This window comes from Lichenostomus cassidix, chromosome 3 (genome assembly GCF_008360975.1).
Source record: "Lichenostomus cassidix isolate B80296 chromosome 3, HeHo_3.0, whole genome shotgun sequence".
Classification (NCBI taxonomy): Eukaryota; Metazoa; Chordata; class Aves; order Passeriformes; family Meliphagidae; genus Lichenostomus; species Lichenostomus cassidix.
In genome coordinates this window covers 6,389,805-6,402,712 of record NC_139483.1, presented here as the reverse complement: position 1 = coordinate 6,402,712, position 12,908 = coordinate 6,389,805, and the positions used below count along the sequence as shown (strand labels likewise).

General features: G+C 39.8%; 1 long non-coding RNA gene across 3 annotated transcripts in view; it reads right to left on the bottom strand.

Annotated features, from left to right (window-relative positions):
• Positions 1–12,908, bottom strand: part of LOC146438945 (uncharacterized) — a 438,604-nt gene that overhangs the window by 151,150 nt on the left and 274,546 nt on the right. The gene's annotated exons all lie outside the window — the stretch shown is intronic.

Below are 12,908 nucleotides of genomic sequence, written 5' to 3'. Positions count from 1 at the left end.
CAACCTCATCACCTTCCTCTGTGTGCAGAGTTGGACAGAGTTTCCTCTTCACCATTTTTGTTAGGCTGTCCCCAGACTTGTTGAAAGAAGGGAGGAAAAAGTGTTCCCCTGCCCCATCCTCACATGGGCTGCTAAAGAAGTTCCAAATTCATTAAACTGAGCATGCAAAATCAACCCTAAAGGCTAGAACTGACCATACTCTGAATGAGGAGACTTCTTAGAAGAAAATTACAATTTAATCCACTTAAAGTACACCAATCAATTGATAGTCTGTGTGCCACAGCATTCATTCATCCGATGGCAACAAAAATAATGCAGCAATTACACTCATAAATTAAATACTATATACAAAGGATTAGCTCAAGCTTTCTGAGCAGAATTGGACTCTCTAATAACCACACAATCTGCCTAAAAAAAAAAAAAAACTAAAAGAGAAAGTCTCCCTGACATGCACTACTTATTGACATTTATATAGTGCCAGTACATAAGCAAATATCTTAACCTTTATCTGCATTTCAGTATTTGCCTTGGTTTCTAATAGTGACTTTGAGCATTTCCTAAATTAAATACTGCTACACTGTTCCTCAAAATAGCAAAAACAAAACAAAATATAAGAGCACATTTTAAAAGATGGAACAATCAGCAAAAACGATGCATGAAACCATTATTTTTCGCTGGGCTTTGTTGTGACAGTTACCATGGCCAACCCATTAACATATTTGCTGTACAAGTATGGTCATTCCACGGCCTTAATTAACTTTCAAGTGGAGAGTGCTGAGGCTTTACCACTTATTAAATATCCACTACAATAAGTTACAGTTTTACCCTTCCAACCTCACTTAGCCAAGACACCCAGAAGAACCAGCTTTCCATCTGACTATAATTTTGTAATTGCTTTTTACTGAAATTATGTTGAAACTGGACCCCCTATGTAAATGTATTTTGCCTGGTTCATCTAAAATTGGCCACCCCTAATCAGATCTGGTTGCTATTTGATTGAATAAGTGGAAAATTAAGTTTCTCTCTGATAATGCTGTGCTTTTGCCTCCCTTTCATTATGTATAATGTAGGCATTTTGGGGCTGGAATCTGGAAGCATGCCCCCTAGAGAACAGCAGCAGCAGGATCGGGAATGCTGCTGGGAAAGCTGAGCTGCTCTGAGTGCAACACACAAACAGCACAGTTACACCGAGCACAGCTAATTCCAGCTTTATTCGGGAAGAAAGCACCACGATTGGAGATTGAATCGAGGCAGAATTAGGTTTTGTGATTAGCTGGGCTGGGCTGAGCTGCTGAGGTGTATTCATAATTATATCGTTACTTCCACGCGTGAGCATCGTAAAGCCCTGTGTGTTTAAACTTGTACACTGCCAGCTAAAAGCAATCGGATCCACCTCCACCAGGAGCTCCACAGGGTGTGAAACAGGACTCGAGTTCGGGGAAAAAATAATTCCACAAAGGGAACATGCGAAAAGGCCACAGGAGTGCACCACTGAAAAATACATAAAAATGCAAATTTCCCTAAACTTCATCTTTGGATGGACTGAAGCATAAGTGAGAACTTCAACAAAGCTATAGAAAAAGATGACAGGTCTGAGTTTCAGAAATTTAAGACAGCAGTAGGATTAGACACTTTGGGTTGTCTTCGCATACATTTCTTATGGGAGTTAATTCCATTTGACATGCAAGACCAAAGCAAGATTACAGAGGCATAGCCCCATGGCGAGGTGTATGCTGTAGCTAAAAGCTGGGATTTGAATAATTGTGCAGGCTTACTCCAAGAATCAGGCAAGAACAGAATGAATGGATTATTACAAGGAACTTTGTACATTTTTAACTGCTGGACTTAATAAAATACCCTGTGTGTAAGACTGGTATTATGGTCCTTTGCACTCACTCTAGTTGAAGTTTGTGGTAGGATCTATCAAATGGGAGAAAACACAGAAGCTGATAAAAATGAATGTGCGATGAAGAACTGGGCAGAGCCTTGCCCCACGCCATCTTCTGAGGGAAGCAAATTTAGAGAGCTTTAGCTCAAAATATTCAGGCCCTAAAAAGTTAAAGGGAATTCATTTCCTGCATAAAAGAAGGTTGAAGGAACACAAGAGATTAGATCGAAAAAATGAGGGAACCAAAAAAAAGAAAAAAAAAAGAAAAAAGGAAAAAAAAAAAGGCAAGTTTTTATTTCACTGTTTCAGCTTGTTAGCCAGATCATTTATTACGGAGAAAGATTACTAATCCACACATCATTTTTTTTTAAATTGACCTCTTCCCTTTGTGTCTGTGGAAGCACTTGTCTGTAAAAGGAGGTAATAGCTGACTGCTCCTTAGAGTCAGTGATGCTTAATTAACTGTCCAGTGAGAATTATTGAAATACTTATATAATTCTTATTTAGCACTCATTAAAGTGAGGGATACAAATGCTGGACAATGAGAGGTTCAGGAAGGCTTTGAAAAGAGGGAGTTAGTACTCTAATAGCAAAGAATTATGAAAGCCTGCCCATTAACGGTAATAGAGCAGACCTTTCATTTTAAAAGTCACTGACTCAGATCTGGACTTATTTGATATTTTTTAAAAAGCTCCTTCATCCAACCCCCCAGCAATAGACGATCTCCTGCCATTGCTACCCAGAGTGTGCAGCAGGTGAGCCAAGGAGGGAACAGGAGCTCCTCTCCCTCCCTCTTGTGCTGGTGCTGTGACCACTCAGCTGCCCACAGCCCCCCCAAAATTCACCAGCTGCTGAGTGGCCCCAACAGGTAAACAGAACCAGTGCAGTGATCCACACCACCACAGTATCGGCAAAATATGTGGACTGTCTTAAAACAGGACTTTCCTTGCATAAAACATCTGCAATGATCATTGTATAGAAAGACCATCTCAGATGATTCCCATTTTGCCCTAAAAAATAATCTCAGTTTCATTTGAATGGGTGCTTTGGAAGAATGTGATGAATATCCTGAATAATTTGGCAGCTTCCAAAATGGAGATGAAGAGGCTGCTGGGTACCGAGCAACAGAGAGATTCAACACCACCTATAAGTTACTCTGTAACAGGCTACTGTACAGAAAATGAATTTAATTCATCAGTACTCTTTGTGAGACAAAAAGAATATGCATGTGCATCTGACATGCCCAATCAAACCTTGTCAGAAATAGCTGGCTAAAAAGAATTAATTGGCCCCACCTCAGGGGGCTTCTTGTTGCCCAACTGGGTTTACAGAGGCCACATGGAACAGTTTGTCCTCAGAAAATTTACCAGCAAAAAAGAGCAGTTTCACCATTGCTGTTTCGGGGTTTTGCAGGTTCATTCCCCCATAGAAGGTGTCCTGCATTCCTCTCTCTAATATCTATATTGCCAAAAGTTCTTGAATCTACAGGTATTCACTTAGAAATGAAGCTCAGATATCCTTTTTATTCATACAGTGATTGATGAAACATGAGGGAAAATAAATTGAATTATGTTAAATCTCCCAGGGAAACATAATTAAGCTGTAAAGCATTCCCTCGAAATCCTTGTAGCACTCAGGCTGTGTCTCCTACTACATGATCAATAATAATATTAAAGACAATTATTTTGAAAGACTGGCATGAACTTTCAGCTTTTACTATGTTTTATACTATTAAAAGCTAAGGATTTGCTTGGCTCCTGTATCTGTGAAACCCTTCTATAATTCCAGCACGAAGTTTCTAATGCGTCATGGCTGGGACTTTTTCCTTCTTTCTTGGTACCTAATGCAGCTCTTAATTCTAATAACTCTATGTCTGTGTATAATTCAGTATAAGACATTACAGAAAGCATATTGAAGATAATAAACATTACATCCTCACCCTAAATCCAGAACCTGGCCAATTCTATGGATTATGCTAGTTTCAATCACACCTTAAGTGGAATTCTAAGCAATAAATATCTGTACAATGCAGTTATATTAAACGACCACCAACACATGCCTCCATCACCAAACCAAAACATGGCACATGCTTCCAGTTTGCCAAGCAGAAGATGAACAAAAATCCTGGAAGAAAAATCATGGCAGACAAAAAAAAGTTTAGGATCAGGAGACAGTAGGAAGAAATTTAATTTGATACTAAAAAGGAAATAGTGCCAGCAATTTTCCAAAGGAATTTTGTCATAGATGGAATTTGTGGACAAAAAGGCCTGGGAAAAAAACTTGGATGGTGAACTGTAACTCTTATTGCTGCAATAAAATTAAGTAGAAGATGATTATGTTACTAATACATGCAAATAAATATAAACAATTAGCATGTCATACACATGCAGTTTTAGTATATCTATTTATGAATACATGTAAAAGACTATAAATATATCCTGGTTTTAACACATCTTGACCAGAAATATTAATTCAAATGCAACTGCAAAAATGACATAAAAAGCATGACAGTTCTGAGCAGCTCTAAAATTCAATCCCAGGCACCATCCCTAAAGAGTGACCAAGACTTTCATCAGATGTCATAAGCTCTGAGCTGAGTATTTTTTTCAAAGAGAACTCTCACTGGGCAAACAGCTCCCAGTTCCAGGAAGGCTTGTCAAGCTCACACGTATGGAAAGGAGATGGACTTCTCAAATGAATTTGAAAGTATATATTACAAAGAACACAAAAGGCTTCCTCAGAAAGCAGACATTGGATTTGGAACACCAAATACTATTATGAAAGCATCAAATAGAGCAACAATAATTAGAATACCTTGGTGTTCTGGAAACTGCAACAATAGGTGTAAGTACCAGGATCCAAGATGTAAATAAGTCGGGTGTTTGCTTGTTCTTTTAATAACAGAGGCATTGAGAAGGCAAATTTCAGACCCTGAAGAAGAAGGCTCATAATTTCTCCACAGAAAGATTCATAAATGAGTTTCATCCTAAGAAAGATCAGAGTAAACTATACAAAGAAAGATGACATAATGGGCTGTGGCTTAAATGCAGCCCCCAATGTCCCCCTGTTCTGCAAACCAGGCTGTGGGTAATTGAATGTAAGACGGAGCAAAAATACAGAAAAGGCCAAGCTGGAGAATAAAAATGCAGTGTGTGTAACAGCACTGAGAGGAGTACAGCTCTGTAGAACTGATTAATAAGAAGAGCAGTGAACAGTACAGAGTGGATTTGCAGAGATTAGAATGTTGCAGGCTTTGTCCAAAAGATTGTATAAAGTTCTTATTGGTTTTGAATTTAAATAGAGTAAAATTTGTCTAACACTATTAATGTTTCCCTTTGACCTTTAAATATCTCTTGCCTCCACCCCCAAAAAAGGACACTTTAAAGCACAGTGTGTTTACCCTGCACTATTTTATACCTCCTGAACACGTGTGTCCATGTGCACACGTGTGCACAGCCTCTTCTTTTCCTCTGCACTGTCAGAGCCATCATGGACAAACTGACACTGGCAGCCAAAATAAAGAGGATACACACTTTGATAAACCCTTTCAAGTCATGCTCCTGCATTAACAAGGGCAAAAATTCCAATACAAGACAGCATGGCAGGAACTTGGTATTTTTTGTTTCAAAGCTCTCACAAACACCCCAGTGGGTCAGGTGCTGTAGTACGTGGCAGCTCCACCTTGGAGAAGTTTAAATCAGCAGTAAGACATTTTTATAAAGATATGAAACATAAAAATGGACTGGGCAGTAAAACTGAGGAATAATAGTCAAAAAAACTACAGGCAGCAACAGGACACTGAGTGAAGGTGGCAGCATCAGAAAAATGCAACATTTGTGACAAGTTAACAACAGAGACCATCATTACAGGCAGAATTAAATGTTTAATGGATAGACTGCAGAAAAGGCATGAGAATGCAGGTTTAATTTTCTGGTTAAAATGCTGCTTTCAAAATGTCTCTGAGGCAAGACTACCATAGATCAACTACTGTGTTTTGGAGAACATATAGCTCTTCATCACAAGAGATAAGGAGCAGTACTCAGTCTGCTAACACTCACAGGAGCTACACATGGGGAAAACAGGTGGGGTTTATTTCCATCAAGGTGAAACGCTTTCCACAGACTTAAAACCAGGAGAGAAAAGCTGCAAGGACAAAGAGTGTTCCTACAGCTACAGCACACCATGACTGGCTAAGAGAAGACATGAACAGATTTAAAACTATCCAAGCCCTTCCAACATATAAATTCGTTGTCAACAACAGAAATGCTGTTTTTCAGTCCCCACCCTCCTGCCATTGTGGAGGTGTCAGAATGGATTTTTGAGACACAGCCATAGCAAACTGGGTTTTCTCATCTAACTTTCCCTGGCTAAAAGATGGAAATTAGACACCCCTCTCCCTATGGAGCCTGTGGAGGGGAACAGGCATAGAACAAAAGGAATCACTCTGTGGAGTGACTGTGCAGAGCCATGAGGATTAGTCTAGAACACGGTATTTGGAAGCAGAATCCCACACTCCACACACATCCAGAAATCTGGAGAGTTTAATTAGGTGACTCTCCCCTCCAGCCAGCCTTAGCAGGTGCTCCTCTGGGCATTTTGGATACCACTATGGATTCCCCTCTGAAGTTTGAGTAAATTTCAGGCTTTGGAAAAAAATATACATAATCTCTTTAACAGGTAAAATATTAAAGAAGACAATAGTAATCTTAAATGTAGGTTTTCCTGCCTCCATGTACGCTCACCAATGGCTATTCCCATATACAAAGTTGACTGAAGGGAGGGGTGGGATTGAATAACAAATTGGTGTGATACAATCACATCACTCACAATCACATAATGGACTATATCCCAATTTTCAAAAGGCATAAAGTATCCTCATTAATGCGATAAGTGCAGCAGTCAAATCAGTACTATGATTTTATCAGGGTTTTTGACTGTACATGAATTAGAATATAAAATGCATACAGAATTTTTAATGGGAAGGCTTTAACATTCTATGAATGTATTTCTTACTGTCATTTACATCGCATTAAAGTGAAATTCCACATAAAAGCAGAAAGAGAATACTCTGCGTCCTAAATTATAGTTTTTCATAGTTGTCATGTCCACATACTGGGAGTCTTATTCACAAGCTGTAATAATATCTTAAACCTGAAAAGGCTACAGTGTTGCTCTGTTTGGTATGGCTGGCGAGTGGAGTTGTCACACAACAAGGTCACATGGTCAGGATGAAGCCTACAGAAATTTTTGGGGGATGTGATTGTATTCCCTGCCCGTGCTACAACAGGTAGCTAAACCCCCTACTTCTCATTCTCAGCAGGGCATCAAAACTGTTACCATATTTACAGAGATCTTGTTTTCATCTTTTGGCTCCTTTCATTTTTCCACCTGCCCTTCAGAAAATTCGTTTAAAATAAAGTTTGCCTACAATTATTTTTCTTTAAATCCAAAGGGATGCATTTAGTCTTCTCTAAGTATGCACTATTTCTGTATGCATTACATTTTACCATGAAAACTAGCAATATCAGTTTTTACAATCTGTTTTCTCAGATCCAGTAGTTTCATGCTGCCTCAGATTTGATTAATCTCAAAGAAAAAGAGGCTGTAAACTCAGATTCGTTCTACACTCAAACCACCTGGCACAGACCAAGCCACGTTTCTGACCAATATATTATAGTTGGTCTGAATTCTCTGCCACTTGTTTGTTCCTTCTACAGGAAGAGCAGCCATCGGGTACTTCCCTGGGTGCTGAAAACATAGGAACCCCAGAAACTCTTAGAGGAACATCAGCATTCAAATCTGGAGTTCTTTGCCCAATTAAAACAGGTATTTAAATGTTTATTTACTTCTTTTTATAATGTTCTCAGTTTGACAAAGGCGTCACCAGTGTGGGATCAGCTGCAGGATTCTAAAGCATACAAAAAATGATGCTGAACTTTAGTGGAAAATCATAAGGTTGTCTTTTCTGTTTTTTTCTAATTTTCCAAATACTGAATCTTAAATTTCTGTTTCTGCTGCTTCCTCTCCCCACCCCACAGAAGCACTGGCATTTGCAAGCACTCTTTTCAGCATGTTAGGATACAAATATTTGGGGGGAGGAAAGATATGCGGCATGTAAGCACCTGGGGAAAAGGAACAGGAAATATTACTGGATTCATGATAGAAGCAGCCACAGCTTCAGCTGCATCTCCTGCCTGTGAATTTACAGGTACTTCAGGCCAGAGAGCAGCAAATATCAGCACTGCTATATTCAGGTTCTAGGAACCATTTATCCATGCCAGGGCAGGAATGTTGCTTCTTGAAAGAACCGCACAGGCTGTTGCATATGATCAGCGCTGGTTTTAGTACTGCATAAATCACTACAAGACTGGGGACTTTTATTTAGTCAATGCAAAATAAAAAATTTGTAGGAAGTGATACCTCCTGCAAGTGCCTTTTTGGAGAACAAACACTCTGCTGCTTGGTGCAGAGGAGATGGGGAAGAGAGAATGGTGCCTCTGCCAGGAGCAGGTGAGGAAAGAAGAAAACTCCTTCCCTCCCTCCTTTTGTCTCTCTCCTCAGTACACACAACCACACATCCTTGACTCACTGCAGGTCTGTATGTCAAATAATCATAGTTTCAGCTGCTTTCTGTATTCTGCCATACTGTGCAGTTTTCACCACGAAGAAATCAAAGTACTCCTAAGCAGGCATGTCCCACTATTGGCAATGAGGACTTGGAAAAATCTACCATTGGCTAAAGAGCTGCAGAGGAAAAGCAAATCTTGCCCATCACAGGTTTCTTAAACTGCCTGAATTCCTGTGTGAAGGTCTCCAAGTCAAGGTATTAACTCTGCTGCTCCAAGTCTTTCTCCTCCTAGCCAAAATCCATGTTGAAACCTCATTTATATTACCTGACTCGTGGCACTCTTTTTTTTTCTTGAGACATCTATTTTCTATCCCTCCTAATTCCAGACACTACAGAATGGGAAAATATTTAGAGTAAGGTGGGGCAGTTATTTTCAAAATTAATTCTTCTGCTGTTTTCTGTCAGTCCTGTAAGTCCTTAATGTTAGCTCTAGGTTATCAGCCCTGATCAGGGTATGGTATTACTGAGCATCCCATAGATAATATTTCACCAGTCAGCTTTAATCTTGCTACAGCCAGAAACTAAGAATATTCCCATTCTTGGACTGCGAGAAGTCCATGCAAAACCCAGCGTATTTCCATAGTTGATGTGGCTATTTAATTAATTAAATTAATATTAATCCAACAGGTGTCCCCTTTTTCCAAGCCAGGCAGGAACCCTGCATTGCTGTGGCGTTAAGTGGTGTGGTATCAGTTTGCAGCATCATCTTTGAGGTGAGATATGAAACACAGGGCTGATCTCTAATCCTGTTCATGGATCATAGGCTATATTCTAATAAGTGTTAAGGCTGGCAGGTTGCACTGGATTTAATATTGACTAAATCAGTTGCATCTCCAAAACCTACTTTGCAGTCTCCCTTGTATGTAGAAATGATCCAATCCAGCTCTGAGGAGTTAAAAAATGCTGGAATGTTGCAGTTTCTGGAGGACACTGCCATGGTGGAATTTCTCTCCAGGTGAGTTTAAGTCCCCCCACAGGGGCAGGAGGGACAGGACCATCTTCAAACCTGACTTTCTGAGGTAAGCAGCGAGACAAACCCACTCCAGCCTAGGACTGAAAATTACGTTTGTGCCACTAAAAAGGTTATTTTACAGCTTTTTAGCGTGGAAGATATATAAATATTGAACATTTCGTGAGACAAAGGTACAGAAGCAGTATTTTGTAATTTTAAATACAATCTTTTTTGACTTTCAGCATCTTTCACTTCTCTCTTTGAATGCCTTTGGCTCTAATGAGATATAACAAATGAAATAAACATGAAGAAAAAAGAAAATCACAAACAAATGGGTAAAAAACATTTTTACACATTAAAAAAATACACCGTAAGTTGATGAGTTAGTTTTTATCAGAAATTCAATGTGCACATATGAAAAATCTGATCAGCTGTTTGCACGTAAGAGATATGTGAATCTTGCCTTTACTTGACATTTTCTGATTAGGATTTTAGGTATTATTTCTGATGTTTTCTCAGATTGACATCCATGGTCTACTTTGATAATGAATACCCCAAGAGAGCAGAGAGACAAGGCTGGGTCTCAGAAGCTTGGAGCATTTCAATCAAAGATGGTTTGTTAATAATAAAGTAAGAAAAAAAAGCCATTTGCTTCTTTTGCAGTGACTGCAGCGCTGACCCTCTCTTGGTCCTGCTAGGCCTGTCTGAGCAACAGCAGAGTTCAGTGGTAATTAAAGCAACAGTGTTGTGAAAAAAGTGTGAATTACTTTTACAAGAAGACTTGGATGTTGCTACCGACTGACAAAGCACAGCGGGAGAACTCTGCTGGATATTAAAGAGCCATGGTAGTCACTATATTGTAAGGTGGCTTTGCAGCACAATGCAAAATTGTGACTTTTCACAAGTTTATACCACAGGAACCATTTGAGTTATCGGCTTAAAATTTAGTATGTTTTATAAGGAATATAGCAGACACCATAAAGGTGTCATGCTTGGTAAAATCTGGCCCTGTTTAAATTATGTAGACCCTAAATTCAATTTTTACCTTTCAATTATGACTTCACTGGGTAATTATTGCAATATTACAGCCTGAACTGTTGTGCAAAAATACAGAAAAGGCTACGCGTTTCAACATCTCTCAGCAAATTAGTGCAGTGTCAAACAGCCTGAATTTCCATCCTGACATTTTTAAAACTCAAAAGCACAGCACCCCACATTTTTGGCACTGCACAGAGAATTATACCAGGTATTATACAGCAACCCTGTACTGTATAAATATCCTTTTAAGACAACATGGTTGTGTGAGGCAACACAAAGGACTGGTTCTGACAAATGCTTCACCATCTCAATGTTTCTTCTATAGTCACTGGAAAAAATGCATGTTACAGCAGTTTATTTTCCTGTTAGGATGCAGTGAGAGCAGGGGACAGATCCTGAAGTTAGTTTTGTGCATATTCAGAGCCAGTAAAGACAGCATTTACAAATACAGCCATTACCATCATTCTGAGAAAAGAAAGGTTAGAACTCGGCCTGATAACCCACAGAATAAAGGAAGGGAATCTTCACCACAATGGGCTGGTGCTGTTCCTCAGGGTGTGATAGGATTGGATTCAATAGTCAGGACAGGGAGCTCTGAATCAGCTGCCAGTACAGCGTGAGGAATTTATATAAACCAGCAATATAAAATTCTCAAGGTAAGATTTACCTAAAAGCTTGAAACACCAAATAAGGATTTTTCTAACTATTAATTGGGTTCCTACTTTGAACACTCTTGGACTTAGTCTGAGCAGTCCAGCTAACGTGCAATTCACACAAAAATCACAAAAATCACAAAAAGGGGATATTTGCTTGCCTGAACTTTCCAAGTGAGGCTTGGCACTTTTTGTCCCAGTAGACAAAAGTCAAATGGAATTATGAAAATCCATGAGCCTGGGACCACATCAGAGAGAAATGTAGTTCAGTATCTGGTGTTATCATGGGGGTAGAAGCCACCACCCTCCCCCCCCCCCCCCCAAAAAAAATCCTTCCTTCCCTAATTTTTGAAATACACTTGGTGTGTGCTTGTCACTATTCTAGGGAATAAGGCAGAGCCTGAGTGGTCCATAGGGAAAATGCTGCACACACATTCAGCTCTGCAGTCCGGGGAATTCCCCTAAGACAAACCAAGAAAATGCTGAAAACAGAGTTGGAGAAAAAGGGACACACAAAAATCAACATTATCAAGGAATTTGAGGCTCCTTCTCCAGGATATGTTCAAATGACACCTGGACAATGAACAGCAAAAATATTTCTTAACGTTATTCTACCTGATTTTTCTGGATTTTTCAGTAGGCAACAGGCACCCTTTGTTCAACCCTGTCCATATTTCTCAAATCTTAGGTGGCTCTTAAGACCTGATGCAAGTCCTCTGTGCTAGGAAAAATAGGAAAAGCTTGGTAGAATTCAGAAATACAGCTCAAGACATTAAACCTCCACCTAAAAAACTCAAATGCCCCCTACAGAAAAATAATCAGATCTCCAGCATCAGTACTGTAAACACAGTATCAAAACATATGTCCTTGAAATGAATCCCTTTAACCACCACTGACTCCGAGGCTGCCCTTTTCTTACCCCTAAAAAATTCTGTCCTCAAAATGAAGACAGAGCAATGCTTTTTGACTAATTCATAGTTAACAAACCCTTGGCGTCTATAAAAATAACACTAAATGTGAAAAATCCCTCACTCCCAATAGCATATCTTATCTTTTCATTCAAGGCAAGCTTGATTTTTGCAATGACCCAGCAAAAAATTTGATGATGTACTTAATATTAAGCATATATAGTTTGCTCATTTGCTTGAGTGCTTTGCTGGGAGAAGGTCAGAGTGCATTGAGCCTTAAAGGATGAAACCTTTTTCCCATCCTGAACTAAACTAGTAGGAAAAACAGATTTAACCAGAGCACAGCTTAGTGCTCAGGTTAGGACACTGGACACCATGTCAGTCAAACCTCTCTTTACCACACCACTGTGAAAGCCACAGAACCTGCAGCTGGAATTAACATCAAAGATACCACTGCTGCCTTTCTCCCCTGACAGATGGGCAGTCTCCAAATTACAGGTTGGAGCCATCATTCCTTGCTCATGTTTTTGAGAAAGATGGATTGTGTAACTAAGGAAGAGGTAGGTGTGGTGGTTTATTCCCAGCCACAGGCACATGGCTGGGGGTAGGACACCAGGGGCTTAAAATCCTTGCTCTGTCAGAGAAATCTCTACTGATTTTGAGGGAAGTTGCTTGGGCTCAACACCTGCCAGAAACAGCCTGTGGAGGAAAGATTCCCTGGATACAGGAATGGCCCATGGAGGAAAGGTTCCTTGAGGGACTCTGTGTGTGAGCAAGAGCTGCCCACCAAAGCCACGTTAGCAGCCACTTGAAAGCCCAGGACACTCTGCAGAACCCAACC